Raw genomic sequence first — 17460 nt, 5'->3', positions numbered from 1 at the left:
CCAGAAAAAGACCCATTTATCCCGACTCCCTGCTTTCTGCCAGATAGCCAGTCCTCTATCCAAGCTAATAAATTACCCCTAACCTATGTGATATTATGATATTATCTTGTGTACTTTTGTGCGGTACTTTATCAAATACCTTCTGGAAGTCCAGATATGTTACGTCTACTGGATCACCATTATCCAATTTGTTACATCTTTGAAGAGCTCCAGCAAATCAGACAAACACGATTTACCCTTCACAAAACTATACTGACTCTGATGGATTGCGATTTGACTTTCTGAATGTCCTGTTATTACTTCCTTCATCGTGAATTCGAACAGTTTTCCAATGACAGATGTTAAACTAACTGGTCTATAGTTTCTACCTTCTGCCTCCCTCCATTTCTGAATACTAACATTTTTCCAATCCACTGGAACCTTTCTTGTATCCAGGAAAGTTTGGAATATTATAACCATTGGATCCACTATCTCCACTGCCACTTTCTTGAAGACCCTAGGATGTAGGCCATCAGGCCCTGGGGACTTGTCTGTTTTCAATCCTAATAGTTTGTTCAGTACCTTTTCCATCGTGATCATGATTGTTCTAGGTTTCTCTGTTTCTTTAACCTCACCTGTTACTAGTGGGATCGGACTCGTGTCCTCCACCATGAAAACTGAGGCAAAATACTGATTTAGTGTCTCCACCATTTCTGTGTTACCCACTATTAACTCCGTAGTCTCATCCTCCAATGGACCAACATTCACTTTAGTTACTCTCTTCCCTTTTATATACTTATAGAAACTTCTGCTATTCTTTTTTATATTTATATTTTATATTTTTATATTTATATTTCTTTCATAATGTACTTTTACTCTTTGTTGATCTTTAAAAGTTTCCCAATCTTCCAGCCTGCAACTCGTCTTTGCAATATAGTATGACTTCGTTTTTGTCTACGTTATCTTTAACTTCCTTGCTTAGTCATGGATGTTTTTTTCTCCCCTCTTACAATCTTTCTTCCTCTCTGGAATATATTTTAGTTGTGAGGAATTGAATATCTATAATAATATTTATCTTTATTGTCACAAGTAGGCTTACATTAACACTGCAATGAAGTTACTGTGAAAAGCTCCTAGTCACTACATTCCGGCACCTGTTCGGGCACACAGAGGAAGAATTCAGAATGTCCAAATTACCTTACGGGATGTCCTTCGGGACTTGTGGGAGGAAACCGGAGCCCCCAGAGGAAACCCACGCAGACATGGGGAGAACGTGCAGACTCTGCAGAGACAGTGACCCAAGCCAGGAATCGAACCTGGGACCCTGGTGCTGTGAAGCAACAGTGCTAACCACTGTGCTGCCGTGCCGTTGCCACTGCTCATTAACTTTTAGTCTTCACAAGTCCACTGGGGTAAACTCTGTCCTCAAGCCAATGTAATCACCTTTGTTTATTGCCTGAACGCTAGTGTGGGACTCCAATTTTTCGCCCACAAACTGAATTTTAAATGATATCATGCGATGATCACTCCACCCTAGAGGATCCTTTTTTAAAAATATACTTTTACATAGAACATAGAACATTACAGTGCAGTACAGGCCCTTCGGCCCTCCATGTTGCACCGACCTGTGAAACCACTCTAAAGCCACTTTTTTCCAAATGTAAACAATAACAACAAAACCACATTCCTACGAAACAAAGTTAATTGTTTTTACATTTTTTCCCTTTTAATCCTTTTCCCTCCCCATCCCCCCGCAACGAACATCTCCTCAAATATAGTCACGAATGGCCTTCACCATTCCTCAAAAGCCCTCTTCTGACCCCCTTAAGGCAAACCTCATCTTTTCCAACAAGAAAAACTTGTACAGAGCTCCCAGCCAGGTCGCAAACCCCGGTGGCGTATCTACCCTCCAATTCAAATAATCCGTCGCCGGGCAATCAGAGAGGCGAAGGCCGCGACATGGAGTCCAGCTTCACCTCGGCCCCCACCATCCTCGATAAGTTCCCAAACACCGCCTCCCAGAAGTTCTCCAAACCCAAAACATGTGAACATGATTCCGAAAGGATCCTTAACTATAAGATCATTAACTAATCCCTCATTACACAATACCAAATCCAGAATAACCTGTACCTTGGTTGGTTCCACAACAAATTGCTCCAAGAAACAATCTCTAATACATTCAATGGATTCCCACTCGTGGCTACCCTTGCCAATTTGATTACTCCAGTCTATAGCATATTAAAGTCACTCATTATTATTGTTGTATCTTTCTTATAACCCCATGTATTTACTGGTTTATACTGAGCCCCACTGCAGAACTACTGCTGGGGATCTTTTGACTCTACCACCAAAAGTTTCTTTCCCTTGTTTTTTAAAAATTTATACCCAAACACATTCCACAACTTGATCTTCAATGCCAATATAATTTCTCCAACTTCTCCTTTCACCCAACAGAAGGAGGATGACCAGGTGGCCAGCTATTTGTTTTACAAGATGGCCTTATAATAATCATTTGTATTGTCACAAGTAGGCTTACTTGTGACAATACAAGTAATGAAGTTACTGTGAAAAGCCCCAAGTTGCCACATTCCGGTGCCTGCTCGGGTACATGGAGGGAGAATTCAGAATGTCCAAATTACTTAATATCATGTCTTTCGGGACTTGTGGGAGGAAACCGGAACACCAGGAGGAAACCCACGTAGACACAGGGAGAACGTGCAGACTCTGCACAGACACTGACCCAAGCCGGGAATTGAACCTGGGACCCTCGCGCTGTGAAGCAACAGTGCTAACCACTGTGCTCTTTATTATGAATGTTTGGCTGAGCACCAAGACCAACTAATGCATTCAGCCCTGTGGGGAACAGTGTACACTTCAAGGGGACGGCTCGCTTTGTTTAATTGACAGTTTTATTAGATTTTAATGTTATTTTTCTTTGAAGTGTACCCCCACCCCCTATTTAATTTAAAGCATCAACGGGGTTGAAGTGGAGATGGTTAACAGTCTCAAATTCCTAGGCATGCACATCACCAAAATTTCGACCTGGTCCACCCACATCGACGCTACCACCAAGAAAGCACAACAGCGCCTATACTTCCTCAGGAAACTAAGGAAATTCGGCATGTCTACATTAACTCTTACCAACTTTTACAGATGCAACATAGAAAGCATCCTATCTGGCTGTATCACAGTCTGGCATGGCAACTGCTTGGCCCAAGAAACTTCAGAGAGTCGTGAACACAGCCCAGTCCTTCACACAAACCTGCCTCCCATCCATTGACTCCATCGACACCTCCCACTGCTTGGGTAAACGGGCAGCATAATCAAAGATCCCTCCCACCCGGCTTACTCACTCTTCCAACTTCCGCTGCCCCGAAGTATGCCAGTATTGGGAAGGGGGGATTCAGAAGGGCTGGTCACTCCCAAGGCTCTACTGGGTAGAAGGCCATGAGAGGTGCTCCAGCTGTTCCTCCCCTTTCTAGGTGCTCGTGGGCCCCTGGGTTACTTCATGGGATGGAGAAGCAGCTGGAGTGAGCATCTCATGAAGCTGATGGACAAATGTGTGCAGAGGCTCCGCACCTGGCTGGGGCACAGCTTTGTCTTGGGATCTACCACACTTTCAACTGTCAGATCCTTGATACTTTCCTGCCTCCGCCTGATGTTCATCAGAAACAGTGTGGCGCTCACCAGAAAGTGATCCGGAAACCTGCCTGCTAAGTACAACCGCCGAGATCTATGTCTCTGAAATGGTGGATGGTACATGTGATAGCTGTGCCGCATCATCTGAAATCTCCTTCGAGGTACTGTGGAGGATGGATGGTGGGGCACTGCTGGTTGACAGGACAGACTCTTTGCTCAATGTTCCTGCAAGGCAAGCTTTAATACATGGTTTTAGTATGTGGACTTGTCAATGGTTTGGACAACAAAGCACTCATTTGAGACTGATGATCTAGATGAAGTGCAGTGGCTCCTCACCTCTCTCCCACAGGCCAACCTCAGTCTTAATGCAGGCCTTCTACTGCTGCTCCTTCTCTGTGAGCCCCTTGGCCCTCTCCTCGAATAGAGTCAGGGTCCCCTGCTTGGCATTCCACTGCCAGTTTTTTTATCTCTCTCCCTGGTTGTGGGCTATCCTGTGTCCCTGCAGGAGAAAAGGAAATCATGTGAGCCGGACACCTGGTGGATCAGAAGTCGATGACAATAGGCAGGTGTGGACACTGTCAAAGGGGTTCTGATAAGGTGTGCTGAGGAGGTGGTTTGAGAATGATGCTGGGAGATTGGGTGCTGGGACCTTGCGAGTTGCCAGCTTGTGGGTTCCAGGTCACATTCCGGGGTTGATGGAAGGGTGAAGTACCAAGAGGAGACGGGGAGAACTTACCCTTGCTGATCATAGTAGATCATTCTTCCGACACTGCACTCTTGACCTCTTGGTCAGGCTGCTGGTGTTTCCACATGTGGAAGACACAAGAATTAGCGGACTTTTACAGATGCAACATAGAAAGCATCCTATCTGGCTGCATCACAGTCTGTCAATTGCTTGGCCCAAGATGGCAAGAAACTTCAGAGAGTCGTGAACACAGCCCAGTCCTTCACACGATCCTGCCTCCCATCCATTGACAAGATTTGTTTTCCCTCAGTGGGTCATTAGTTTATGGAATTATCCTCCCTAAAGAGCAGTGGAGGCTGAGTCATTGGATGTATTCAAGGCAGAGTTAGGCAGGTTTCTGATAAACAAGGGAGTCAAGAGTTATTGGGGGCAGACAGGAAAGTGAAGTTGAGGCCACAATCAGATTGACCATGATCTTATTGAATGGCAGAGCAGGCTCGAAGGGCCGAATGGCCTACTCCTTCTAAGTCCTATGTTCCTATTAATGTAGTGGTCGCTATGAATGTAGTGGTACTGGGGGACTGTATAGTTAGAGGGATGGGCACGGTTCACTGCAGCCAACAGCGAGAGTCTAGAAGGCTGTGTTGCTGACCTGGCACCAGGGTTCAGGACATCTGCTCTTGGCTGGAGATGAAGTTGCAGTGGGAGGGAAGAGAATTCAGTTGGCATGACCCATATAGCTACCAATGACACAGGTAGGACTAGGAAAGATGTTCTGCTCAGAGAGCATGAGCAATTAGAGGTAAAATTTAAAAAACAGAACCTCAAAGGTAACAATCTCTAGATTATCAACTGAGCCACGAGCAAATTGACGTGGGGTGAATAAGATTAGAGAGTTAAATGCATGACTCAAAGTTTGGTGTGGGCAAAATAGGTTTTGATTCCTGGGGCATTGGCACCAGTACTGAGAAAGTGGAATCTAAGTTTCCACTGCCATAAAATTATCCTCATCAGAATACGCAATCACAACATCAACAGCAAATTAATTCTGAGTGTTTGTTAACATGTGAGCAATGATAAGTTTGTCTACATAACAATGCTTATACTTCAAGTTACTGAGACACTTTGGGCCATTTCTGAGAAGACACTAGATAAATGCAGATATTCCTTTAGCTGTCCTTATGTTGCGCAAGGCTGTGCTTGGAACTTCTTGACAAGTTTGTTTTTGGTTCGCTGCTGACTGCCACAGACTAACTGTGAGCCAGCAACCATTAACACAATAAATAATCCTGCTCTGCCCAAGACCGCAGGAAACTACAAAAGGCCGTGAATGTAGCCCAGTCCATCACGCAAACCAGCTTCCCATCCATTGACTCTGTCTACAATTCCCGCAGCCTCGGAAAGGCAACCAGCATAATTAAGGACCCCACGCACCCCAGACATACTCTCTTCCACTTTCTTCCGTCAGGAAAAATATACAAAAGTTTGAGGTCACGAACCAACCGTCTCAAGAACAGTTTCTTCCCTGCTGCCATCAGACTTTTGAATGGACCTATCTCGTATTAAGTTGAACTTTTCTCTATATCCTAGCTATGACTGTAACATTACATTCTGTAGTCTCTCGTTGCTTCCCTATGTACAGTATGCGTTGTCTGCATAGCATGCAAGAAACAATATTTTTCACTGTATACTAATACATGTGACAATAATAAATCAAATCAAATAATGCCACTAATATTGTTTGATTCAGTGATGTTACTATAACCCTGAAAGAGTTAAACCAAATGCTACAGTAATTCAGGTTAGAAAAAGTCAATAAATAATTTGACATTCTTGTGTGTGAGAGAGGGAGAGTAGAAATTGCTGTGGTCAGGAATAGTAAAGTTTATTCTATACTCTTGCTTTTTCACATCACTGCCATCTGGATTTGCTGTGTTCCAAACCCATTCCCAAGAGTAATTTTTCTGGCGAGTTAAAAGAAAGAAAAAAAATTCCAAAGGAAAAAAATATAAGATGTGTGATAGATCAGCAAAAACCCCACCCTCCAAAAAAGTTATTTGAATCAGACTTTCAAAGCCAACATCAAAAATGATTATTCTGGAGTAGCACAGGGAGGCCTGTCACTCAAATGTTGCAGATTCAGATCTGCTCATTCCAGAAAAAACAGCAAATTATTTTATTTTTATTAAAAGGCTCTAGTTCGTCTGTATGCAGATGCGCATTGTGTGGAAATGAACCCCAGCTGCTGTCCTGTATTAAAATGCAGCCTGTTGGTTATGTGCCCTGCCAAATGTATCCACAAACTAGTTTCAACACTTTATACATCTAGACATCAAATTAATGGGGTTGATAAAACATATAGTTAGTGCAGTGTGCTGATACTGAAGCATACGCTGACAATGCAAGCAGCATTGTTTCCTTTGGCAAGCCTAGCAGCAACAGCAAATTGAATAAAATCTTTCTCACAATAATAGGTTTTCTAAATGTCCTGGGACTGATTGTGTGCGGACTGTAGCTCTGAAACAATCTGCTTAGGATGACGATATCTTGGTGCCATTTCATGCAGATGTCCGGGAAATCAGAGGAAACTACTGTTTCAGTGTCACTGCTGACTTCGAAATTCAAAGCGCTTTTCTACCCTATGGCAATTCCTGGGTGAGTGGATTTCCTGTGATCCATGCTGATCTACTGATCTGCACTTTTTGTGTTACGCATCATTGCATACAATCTCATCTTTGCTGGATGCCTAGAATTGGCCTGTTCGCTTGTGTTGGGTTTTGAACAAGAACTCATAATTTTAAGATGAGGGGCAGCTTTGTCTGTCATATTCCTTATTGGCATTTTTCCCCGAAGATTTCAATAAAGGAAATAAACCGTGAAATATATAGGTCACCATGTTCTTCCCATTAAAAGTTTTTTCCCATTATTCTTGTGGATTCACAAAAGCTAAAGAATAGCATGATTGTGATATTCAATAAATAGTCTACATGTTTGAGGAAAGAAATTACAAAATCCAAAAACCTTATAGGCTAGAGTCCTAAATTCAGTGATATCAGGGATTTGAAACTATTCGTAGGCGGGACAATAATCAGATTAAGCCTAGTTATGTATTAGGTCACATGACTGTAGAATCAAGTTGAATCTACCCTGCTAAACCAACACTGCACTTTAATTGTAGCTTAATGTAAATATCTTAATTTTGTTTTGGCACAGTGATGCACTGGAGCTTGTAGGACACAGCAATTCTCTCATGGTATTGGTGACACTGAGTCAGCAGATCCTCCATCTTACAACAGTCATAGATAGTGTGCTCTATTTCGGGGATGACTTCAGTGTCACTGATTTACAGTAATAGCTAATTCAAATTCTATTTTTGTCTAGCAGTATATTAGGATGATTCCTGGTGCTTTGAGGATTGAATTCCGCAGTCTGTTCTGCAAGGCCAAGCTTTCAGTACCCTGCCCACTCTAACACAAACCTTTGAGGAGAGTGTTGGCTCCTATCCCTCTCAGCTTAATGGATTGAACATGAACTAAAAACGACAACAGGTTCAACAATCTTGATTTTTTTTTTTCTCACTCACTTTCTATCATGCATATATATATATATATATATATATACACACACACATACAAACAGCTTCACTGCTTTAGAAATCACACAGCTTCTCTCTTTAAAACAAATGTCAACCTAAAATTTGCCTGAATAAAGAGTTTTAGAAATTTGACTTTAAGATCTGTCTTAAAAGCAGAGGCTTAGATTACAGAAACGAGGAAGTTAAATCTTTATAAATCATGGGTTAGGCAACAGCTGTAGAATTATGGTAAATTCTGAGCACCACATTTTAGAAACGTTCCAGAAGAGATTTACCTGAATGGTAACAGGAATGTAGGATTTTAGTGACATGGACAGGCTAGAGAAGTTATATTCTCCTTAAAGGGGAGAAGTTTAAGGAAATATTTAGTAGAGGTGTTCAAAATAATTAAGGGTTTTGAAAGTGTAAATAAGGTGAAACTGTTTTCAGTAGCAGATGAATTGGTAACCACAAGACACAGATTTAAGGTCATTTGTAAAAGAACCAGAGGTAAGATAAGAAACACTTTTTTAAAAATGTTACCTTCCCCCACCAGCGGACCTGCTGGTGGGAATGGGGGGAGGGAGGTGAAATTCCTTGGTTGGGCTTCCCACTGCCGACCCCTAACTCTCAACAATTTTACAATGGGACGGGACCATCCTTTTACCAATTGAAGCCCTAGTGGCTAATTATTAGCCATTCAAGCTATTTCTCGCCCAGCCCCAGGTTTTAGGCTGGCGGGAGGAGTTCCTGGGTATGTTTGGGGGGGGGGGGGTTGTTAGGCTTTTAACGTTGCACTCTTAAGGTCCAGTAATTGCTGGAGCTCCAATCCCCCTCCCCCTCCCCCCCCCTCCCCCCATACCCCCAAATGTATCTTTTCCTGCAATCCCAGCGTTTAAGCTCAGCCTGTCCACTGCAACCTCTGGCGCTGCAGGGGCTAGGGAGCTGCCAGCCAAAAAGATTGGCCGGCAGCTCTCTAAAGCAGAGTGAGGGATGGATGTCCTACTTGCATCCAATTAACTCTCATGGGAGCCTGACATTGCTGCAGGGCAAGCAGCGTCGGCAGTGATACATTCCTTGCTAACTTTTGGATGCCAGGACTGGAAACCCTGCCATCCTAAAAATCCTGGCCTTTGAGTTGTTATGACCTGACATGTACTGCCTGAAAGTATGGTGGAAGTAAATTCAATAATCGCTTTTCAAGAGGGAATTGGATAAATATTTGAACATGTAAAACCTGGAGGGTTATTGTTTCGGAATTGGGACTAATGGGATAGATGTTTCAAAAAGGTGGCATGATGGGCTGAATGACCTCCTTCAGTTCTGTGTCATACTCTTACATTGCACTCTTACAAAGGTTGGTGGAATTGCGGATAGCGATGAGGACTGTCTGAGGATACAGCAGGATTTAGATTGTCTGGAGACTTGGGCGGAGAGATGGCAGATGGAGTTTAACCTGGACAAATGTGAGGTAATGCATTTTGGAAGGGCTAATGCAGGTAGGGAATATACAGTGAATGGTAGAATCCTCAAGAGTATTGAAAGTCAAAGAGATCTAGGAGTACAGGTCCACAGATCACTGAAAGGGGCTACACAGGTGGAGAAGGTAGTCAAGAAGGCATACGGCATGCTTGCCTTCATTGGCCGGGGCATTGAGTATAAGAATTGGCAAGTCATGTTGCAGCTGTATAGAACCTTAGTTAGGCCACACTTGGAGTATAGTGTTCAATTCTGGTCGCCACACTACCAGAAGGATGTGGAGGCTTTAGAGAGGGTGCAGAAGAGATTTACCAGAATGTTGCCTGGTATGGAGGGCATAAGCTATGAGGAGCGATTGAATAAACTCGGTTTGTTCTCACTGGAACGAAGGAGGTTGAGGGGCGACCTGATAGAGGTATACAAAATTATGAGGGGCATAGACAGAGTGGATAGTCAGAGGCTTTTCCCCAGGGTAGAGGGGTCAATTACTAGGGGGCATAGGTTTAAGGTGAGAGGGGCAAAGTTTAGAGTAGATGTACGAGGCAAGTTTTTTACGCAGAGGGTAGTGGGTGCCTGGAACTCACTACCGGAGGAGGTAGTGGAGGCAGGGACGATAGGGACATTTAAGGGGCATCTTGACAAATATATGAATAGGATGGGAATAGAAGGATACGGACCCAGGAAGTGTAGAAGATTGTAGTTTAGTCGGGCAGTATGGTCGGCACGGGCTTGGAGGGCCGAAGGGCCTGTTCCTGTGCTGTACATTTCTTTGTTCTTTGTACAGCCACTTCAAAAAAAATGGATCTTTGAAACACTAATTTCCTGCATTGTGCAACCTGTTCCTTTTATGTTGTAAGTGGATTTAATCAATTCAGAGAAATGGGCATACAACTGTAGTTTGTGACTGCTTGGGGGGTGGGGGGGGGGGGAGGGGGGAGGGAGACAGACTAGTGATGGGAAAAGGGTTTCTATATGAGCGCTGGATATACAATTCACTCACATCCAAAATTAAACGGCTGACCCTGCCTCTGATGCAAATATCTAAATTTGTTTGAGTGAACCTGCTTCCCCTGAACATGCAGCTAAACATCTGACTCTGTCAAATCTAAGTTGCAATATTGCCCCCCTGCCAGTGAATGGGCTGCTTGGGCAATGGAACAATTTGGGTAATGAGGCTGAACATTGGGAGAGGGGTCATTGGTGGTGAATACTGCCCAGTCTATTGGACTTTTGTGGTAGTATGTATTAGGGGTAATACAGTACACCATAAATGCCGAGGAGCTATTGGAGGACAGATGCTGGGTCCTGATTGGATCTGCCGCCTACTGGGCTCCACCCAGATAGGCGGGGTGTAAGAACCCGGTTTACTCCCCGCAGCTGCATTCTGTGACTGAGCTGCTGGGGAACAAGTCTGCTCAATAAAGCCTCGATTGAAGTTCTCTACGTCTCGCCTCGTGTGTGATCGATGGTGCTACAATTTATTGAGCAGACTTAAAAAGGAATATGGAGCTCCGGATCGCCCCGGAGTGCCTGCGAATCGGCCCCCAAGCAGCGAACACAACATTGGCGTTTAAACACTGGCTGGCGTGCTTTGAGGGATACCTCCGAACGGCCCCCGGCAGACCAACGGAAGACCAGAAGATGCAGGTCCTGCATTCCAGGGTGAGTCCCGAAATCTACGCACTCGTCGAGGACGCGGAAGAATTCCCAGCGGCGATCAACTTGCTGAAATAGATCTACATTAGGCCCGTCAACCAGGTTTACGCACGTTACCAGCTCGCGACGAGACGACAAATCCCTGGGGAATCGCAGGCCGAATTCTTCAATGCGTTGACGATCCTGGGAAGAAACTGCGACTGCCCAGCGATAACAGCGAATGAACATACCGACCTCCTGATCAGAAACGCTTACGTAGCAGGTTTGGCATCGTCGCAAATTCGCCAGAGACTTTTCGAGAAAGACTCTCTCGGACTCACAGAGGCATGGGCCCTTGCAGCCTCCCTCGACGTGGCCTCCCAAAACACCCGCGCCTATGCCCCCGACCGCACTACAGCCCCTTGGGCTCCGTGGACCCCCGCCGCGACCGACCCCCCGGCATCCCCACCCCTCCGCAAGCGTGCCTCCCTCGACGTGGCCTCCCAAAACACCCGCGCCTATGCCCCCGACCGCATTACAGCCCCTTGGGCTCCGTGGACTCCCGCCGCGACCGACCCCCCGGCATCCCCACCCCTCCGCAAGCTTGCGCGGCCAGAATCCCAGACCACCCGGGGGGACCCCGCTGCTACTTTTGCGGGCAGCCGAAACACCCCCGCCAGCGCTGCCCGGCCCGCTCGGCCACCTGTAAAAGCTGCGGCAAAAAGGGGCACTACGCAGCGGTGTGCCAGTCCCGTGGGGTCGCCGCTATCTCCGGGGAAGAAACGGGACCACGGGCTCAACCCCCCCAGCGACCCACGGGCGGCCAACGGGCGCCGCCATTTTGGACCCCGGACATCACGAGGGGGGGACGGGCGCCGCCATCTTCCTACCCACGGGCCGCGTGCGATCCATGGGGGGGCCATTTTGTCCACCCCCCGGCCGCGTGCAACCCATGGGAGCGGCCATTTTGTCCACCCCCGGCAGTGTGCGATCCATGGACGCCGCCATCTTGGCTGACAGGCAAGGACCCCAGCGTGAACGGCTCCATACTGCCTGAAGACAACGATCTGATGCACCAGCCACGTTTGGCATCGGTGAGCCTCGACCAGTCGCGGCCCCGGATGCTCCAGACAACAACGACAAAGGTGCTGGTGAACGGGCACGAGACGCCATGTTTGATCGACTCGGGGAGCACGGAGAGTTTTATTCATCTGGACACAGTAAGACGCTGTTCCCTTGTAATTCGGCCAAGCACCCAAAAAATATTCCTGGCGGCAGGGTCCCACTCCGTTGCAATCAAAGGGTTCTGCATCGCAAACTTAACGGTGCAGGGGAGAGAGTTCAAAAATTACCGGCTGTATGTCCTCCCCCATCTCTGCGCTCCCACTCTCCTGGGGTTGGACTTCCAATGCAACCTCCAGAGCTTAACATTTAAATTTGGCGGCCCTATACCCCCACTGACTATCTGCGGCCTCGCGACACTCAAGGTCGAACCGCTCTCCTTGTTTGCGAACCTCACCCCGGATTGCAAACCCGTCGCCACTAGGAGCAGACGGTACAGCACCCAGGACCGGACGTTTATCAGGTCCGAAGTCCAGCGGCTGCTGAAGGAAGGCATAATCCAGGCCAGCAATAGTCCCTGGCGAGCTCAGGTGGTAGTTGTGAAGACAGGGGAGAAGCAGAGGATGGTCGTAGACTACAGTCAGACCATCAACTGGTACACGCAGCTAGATGCGTACCCTCTTCCCCGCATATCCGACATGGTCAATCGGATTGCACAGTACAAGGTCTTCTCCACCGTGGACCTTAAGTCCGCCTACCACCAGCTCCCCATTCGCCCCGGTGACCGCAAGTACACTGCCTTCGAAGCAGACGGGCAGCTATACCACTTCTTAAGGGTTCCATTCGGTGTCACGAACGGAGTCTCGGTCTTCCAACGGGAGATGGACCGAATGGTTGACCAGCACGGTTTACGGGCCACGTTCCCGTACCTCGACAACGTCACCATCTGTGGCCATGACCAGCAGGACCACGACGCCAACCTCCGCAAATCCCTCCAGACCGCTAGCACCCTCAACCTCACCTACAACGAGGAAAAATGCGTGTTTAGCACCGACCGTCTAGCCATCTTGGACTACGTAGTGCGTTAAGGAGTGATAGGCCCCGGCCCCGAACGCATGCGCCCCCTCATGGAGTTCCCTCTCCCCCACTGTGCCAAAGCCCTGAAACGCTGCCTGGGCTTCTTTTCTCATTACGCCCAGTGGGTTCCCCAGTATGCAGACAAGGCCCGCCCACTAATCCAGTCTACTACTTTTCCCCTGTCGACAGAGGCCCGCCAGGCCTTCAGCCGCATCAAAGCGGATATCGCAAAGGCCACGATGCGCGCCATCGACGAGTCCCTCCCCTTCCAAGTCGAAAGCGACGCATCCGACGTAGCTCTGGCGGCCACTCTCAACCAAGCGGGCAGACCTGTGGCCTTTTTCTCCCGGACCCTCCACGCTTCAGAAATTCACCACTCCTCCGTAGAAAAGGAGGCCCAAGCCATAGTGGAAGCTGTGCGACATTGGAGGCATTACCTGGCCGGTAGGAGATTCACTCTCCTCACTGACCAACGGTCGGTAGCCTTCATGTTCGATAATGTACAGCAGGGCAAGGTAAAGAACGACAAGATCCTGCGGTGGAGGATCGAACTCTCCACCTACAATTATGAGATCTTGTACCGTCCCGGAAAGCTGAACGAGCCGTCCGATGCCCTATCTCGCGGCACGTGCCAACGCACAAGTGGACCGTCTCCAAGCCCTCCACGAGGACCTCTGCCACCCGGGGGTCACTCGCTTCTACCACTTTATAAAGGCCCGCAACCTCCCGTACTCCGTCAAGGAGGTCCGAACAGTCACCAGGAACTGCCAAATCTGCGCAGAATGCAAACCGCATTTTTTCAGGCCAGATAGAGCGCACCTGATAAAGTCTTCCCGTCCCTTTGAACGCCTCAGTCTGGATTTCAAAGGTCCCCTCCCCTCCACCGATCGCAACACGTACTTTCTTAACGTCGTTGACGAATACTCCCGTTTCCCCTTCGCCATCCCCTGCCCCGACATGACCGCGGCCACGGTCATTAAAGCCCTCTGCACCATCTTTACCCTGTTCGTTTTCCCCGCCTACATCCATAGCGATAGGGGGCCCTCCTTCATGAGTGACGAGCTGCGTCAATTCCTGCTCAGCAAGGGCATAGCCTCGAGCAGGACGACCAGCTACAACCCCCGGGGGAACAGGCAGGTAGAGAGGGAGAACGGAACGGTCTGGAAGACCGTCCTACTGGCCCTACGGTCTAGGAGTCTCCCAACTTCCTGCTGGCAGGAAGTCCTCCCGGATGCCCTTCATTCTATCTGATCCCTGCTGTGCACCACCACGAACCAAATGCCGCACGAGCGCCTCCTTGTCTTCCCTAGGAAGTCCGCTTCTGGAACGTCACTTCCGACCTGGCTGGCAGCCCCGGGACCCATCCTGCTCCGGAAACATGTGCGGGCGCACAAATCAGACCCGCTGGTGGAAAAGGTACATCTACTCCACGCCAACCCGCAGTACGCCTACATGGCGTTCCCAGACGGCCGACAGGACACGGTCTCTCTGCGGGACCTGGCGCCCGCCGGAGCTCCCACACTCCCCCAACACCAATCACCACCCCCTGACTCCCGCCGGTGCACCCCACAGCCACCCCCTTCCCGGGGGGAATGGTTCTCCTCCCAGGCCCGCCCAGGAGTCAGGAAACAGAGAGGGACATGCGATGCTCCCAGAGTCAACCGGACCCGAGCCAGCACCACCACCACCACCACTCGGGCTGAGACGATCGGAGAGGGCGACCAGAGCACCATCTCGCCTCATTGAGTCGACTTAAGATGTATATAATTCAGTGGCCCAGTAAAGCGGCATTGTTGCAAATAGTTAACGCTGCTAATCGGGTAAAATGTGAATAATTCAGTGGCCCAGTAAAAGCGGCATGGTTGTATATAGTTCAATGGTTAAGGCACCGACCCTGTAAACCCCTACCACCATACCACCCACCGCCCCGCCGGGTTCTTTTTTAACAAGGGGAGAATGTGGTGGTATGTATTAGGGGTAATACGGTACACCATGAATGCCGAGGAGCTATTGGAGGACAGATACTGGGTCCTGATTGGATCTGCCGCCTACTGGGCTCCACCCAGATAGGCGGGGTATAAGAACCAGGTTTACTCCCCGCAGCTGCATTCTGTGACTGAGCTGCTGGGGAACAAGTCTGCTCAATAAAGCCTCAATTGAAGTTCTCTATGTCTCGCCTCGTGTGTGATCGATGGTGCTACAACTTTGTTCCCTTTGTTATTTCTTATTTATGCCATCGGATCTGTCACATCTCTGTCAGAAAAGACAGAAGGTCCGACTCATCAAACAGTGCAATTTCTTCCCTCAGATATTCACGACATCCTGACAGCAGCACGATTCTTACGCAGAGGGAACCTACTGAGCAAGAAAACTAGAGTTCTAAATGGAAATAAAATAGATGAAAGGAAAACAATCAAAGAAAATGGGAAGTAAGGCAGATGTGAATAGATGCTGCAGAGTAAGGGGAAATAAAGAGAAATGGTAGGTTAAAACACCACAAAGGGATTCACTCCAAAATCAAGGATTTCAAATATAAGAATATATTCATGAAACTATGGTCATTAATTCAGAATCCAAGTCTTCAGACATGCTAATAAATGCAGTGAACAATTACTTCATTAGCCCAAAGGTCAGGGATCCAGATTTCATAATGAATTACACAGTCTCCGATACTTTCACACAAGCATCCACATCTAGCCTACCTTAGAAATGTATGAATTTGATCATGGCTGGTTGAGGTGCTTCTAACAAAGAATTGCTTATGTTGATCACACTCAATCATGCATTAAGACAGGGCATAATGTACAGGAATGTATACAAAGTGGTTTGGTGTTTGGTATTGATCTTTTCCCAGCTAGTCACAGTTTTATCAATTACTTGCGGCATGGTAGCACAGTGGTTAGCACTGTCACTTCACAGCTCCAGGGTCCCAGGTTCAATTCTTGGCTTGGGTTACTGTCTGTGCAGAGTCTGCATGTTCTCCCCGTGTCTGCGTGCATTTCCTCCGGGTGCTCCGGTTTCCTCCCACAGTCCAAAAATGTGCAAGTTTGGTGGATTGGCCATGTTAAATTACCCTCAGTGTCCAAAAAAGGGGTAACTGGGGTTACTGGGTTATGGGGATAGGGTGGAGGTGTGGGCTTAAGTAGGATGCTCTTTTGAAGGGCCAGTGCAGACTCGATGGGCCAAATGGCCTTCTTCTGCACTGTAAATTCTATGATCCTATAGAGATTCTATGATACTTCCTTCCAGGTACAATGTTTATTGCATATTAATATGACCAGGACCAAACTTGTTTTAACTTAATATTAAACTAATAATAAACTACTGATCAAAATAATCAGTTATCAATCTTTTTCCTATTTGTAAGCCAAGCTGCATCCAATTAATTTAGAATTAAATCCTTTTAAGGGCACTGTTCACATGGGAAGGACCTTTATTGATGACAAATTATCACATCAATCAGCTGATGATTACTGAGTCAAGTATTATCACAGAATTGCAGAAGGAGGAAATTTGGCCCATTGTACCTGCACCTGCTCTCCAAACAAGCATCCTAGCTTAGTGCCACCCCTGCCTTTCTCCCCGTAACCCTGCACATTGTTTCTATTCAAGCACTTATCTAATGTCCTCTTGAATGCCTCCAATGCCTTTGTTGGATGTTTGATTTAAACAGGAGAGCATAACCATAGCCAACAAAACAGCTTCAGTTTAGAAGTCTAAGATCTGGGGCGAGATTCTCCAACCCGGCGGGGGGTCCTGGGGGGGGCGCGGGGCGATCTGACCCCGGGGGGTGCCCCCACGGTGGCCTGGCCCGCGATCGGGGCCCACCGATCCGCGGGCGGGCCTGTGCCGTGGGGGCACTCTTTTCCTTCCGCCTTCGCCACGGTCTCCACCATGGCGGAGGCGGAAGAGACTCCCTCCACTGCGCATGCGCGGGAATGCCGTGAGCGGCTGGGGGCTGGCGTGAATCCCGCCCCCGCCGGTTGCCGAATTCTCCGGCACCGGAGATTCGGCGGGGGCAGAAATCGCGTCGCGCCTGTCCCCCCCCCCCCCCCCCCCCACGCGATTCTCCGGCTCGGATGGGCCGAATTCCTGCTGCTAGGATGCCTGTCCCGCCGGCGTGGATTAAGCCACCTCTCTTACCGGCGGGACAAGGCGGCGCGGGCGGGCTCCGGGGTCCTGGGGGGGCGCGGGGCGATCTGGCCCCGGGGGGTGCCCCCACGGTGGCCTGGCCCGCGATTGGGGCCCACCGATCCGCGGGCGGGCCTGTGCCGTGGGGGCACTCTTTTCCTTCTGCCTTTGCCACGGTCTCCACCGTGGCAGAGGCGGA

The 17460-nt window shown here is 48.3% G+C and overlaps 1 protein-coding gene across 2 annotated transcripts in view; it reads left to right on the top strand.

Annotated features, from left to right (window-relative positions):
* Positions 1-17460, top strand: part of pde4dip (phosphodiesterase 4D interacting protein) — an 888328-nt gene that overhangs the window by 212347 nt on the left and 658521 nt on the right. The gene's annotated exons all lie outside the window — the stretch shown is intronic.

Source organism: Scyliorhinus torazame, chromosome 7 (genome assembly GCF_047496885.1).
Source record: "Scyliorhinus torazame isolate Kashiwa2021f chromosome 7, sScyTor2.1, whole genome shotgun sequence".
NCBI lineage: Eukaryota > Metazoa > Chordata > Chondrichthyes > Carcharhiniformes > Scyliorhinidae > Scyliorhinus > Scyliorhinus torazame.
The sequence above is the reverse complement of the archived record's forward strand: the minus strand, read 5'-3'. Positions and strand labels throughout refer to the sequence as shown.